Raw genomic sequence first — 1637 nt, 5'->3', positions numbered from 1 at the left:
GGGAGAGACAGCGGGTGGAAAGAGAGTAGGTGGGTGCGCAGATGGGGCAGGGGAGAGAGACAGCGGGCGGATGTGCAGATGGAGGGGGGAGACAGAGTAGGCGGGTGCGCAGATGGGGGAGGGGAGAGAGACAGCGGGCGGATGCGCAGATGGCGGGTGGGGAAGAGAGAGCGAGAGAGAGCACGTGCAAAATGGAGAATGGTCCACGTACCCAGCCACCCTGAGCAGAGATTCCCCACTATTAATCTGGAAAACCCAGCTGCTCTTGGAGCATTGGAGAAGGGAGAGAGAGAGAGAGAGAGAGAGCAGTCAACATTGTCAGTCCAGGTCTGAACGTGACTCACTGGAACACCCCCCACCCCACCCCAGACAAAGCTGCTGAGTTTCACCAGCAAATATCTCATTTCCCTCACCCACACTTTTTTTTAACCATTCAGTGATTTGGTACCACATCCTGTGAAAGGGTGGGAAGAGATGGATTCCTTACCCGTTCCCAATAAATCTGAGTCGTCCTGACCCTCTGCGGTTGGCGGGGGGGGGGGGGGGGGGGGAGTGAAAGAGTTCACAGTGGGAGACAGAGGCTACCCTCGTTCTGTTACACTGAACCAGCAATAAGGCCACTTTCTTTGTCTTAAAAAGAAACACACACACATACATCAGGGACGTGTGAGAGACTCTGGTGGAATGGAGGGAGGGTGGTAGGGGATGAGGTGGGAGGAAAAGAGCGTGTGAATTAGCTCTAATTAACCCCACCCCCCCACTCGTCGAGGTCAACGGGGTGAGCAGAACAGTAATCGAAGCCACGCAATGGTCACCCGCTTCAGTAACTGCATTGATCAGCGAATCCCTGAGATTAAATCGATCAGTTTCAGGATGGAAATTGGCAGCACAGGAAGATCCCGCTGCTTGGTAGGCCGCCAAGGCAGGACGGGGCTGACTCATCCCTTCCCCCTCCTCTCCCCCCAACAACGATCTCGCCAGCAATCCCGGATCTAAAAGTGCATAGATTTTGGGGTAGGGGAGACGGCACGGAGAGAGCCAACTCCGCACCCTCCCCGCATCCTCCGCCACGTACCCGCTACCTCAACCTTGTCGTGGGGGGGGGAGGGAGTGACAGAAGAGAGCTTAAAATAGGCTTAAAAATTGGTTGCGGGGGGAGAGGGGGATTGGCAGCAGAGTCATTCTGAGGGGTGGGGGTGGGGTAAATCAGCGTCTTTCCGATTTGCAGTGCACAGTCAGATCCCAAGTCTGGCAGGAGGTTAGGATGAGATGTGGGAAGGGGGTGTGTATAGGTTATACCCCCTCCCAATCCCTCCTCGAATCCGCAGGGCAACAGCGGGGGGGGAGGAAGGGGGATGATGGCGGAGGGAGGAGGTTCCAGTCCTGTCGAGAGGCGCTGCCCGGTTCAGTTCAGTCTAGCTCCATCGAATCCCCGACAGCGGCAGCCCCTGGAGGTGAGAGGTCTGCGTCGCGGCTGGTCCCACTCGGGGAGCGGCTCACGCCCCCAGGGGCCCTCTGCTGCACCTTCTCCTGCAGTTGGTAAAACAGGACGTAGGCGGCGCTACTCTGTCAGGAGAGAGCACGCAGCGTGGTCATTCACAGTGCCCGAGAGCGCGCACGGACGTGGTGGTGGTGGT

The 1637-nt window shown here is 57.7% G+C and overlaps 1 long non-coding RNA gene across 1 annotated transcript in view; it reads right to left on the bottom strand.

The window, feature by feature from the left end:
- Positions 1–21: 21 nt before the first annotated feature.
- The window catches only part of LOC125482369, a 2717-nt gene continuing 1101 nt past the window's right edge, over positions 22–1637 (bottom strand). The window contains exon 3 of the long non-coding RNA XR_007261623.1: positions 22–1566. This is a non-coding gene — a long non-coding RNA (uncharacterized LOC125482369). The remainder of the gene's footprint in view (positions 1567–1637) is intronic.

The sequence above is a fragment of the Rhincodon typus genome, unplaced genomic scaffold, assembly GCF_021869965.1.
Source record: "Rhincodon typus isolate 14 unplaced genomic scaffold, sRhiTyp1.1 hic_rhity00009426, whole genome shotgun sequence".
Taxonomy (NCBI): Eukaryota; Metazoa; Chordata; class Chondrichthyes; order Orectolobiformes; family Rhincodontidae; genus Rhincodon; species Rhincodon typus.
Note: the sequence above shows the minus strand (reverse complement) of the source record. Positions and strands in the feature narration are given on the sequence as shown.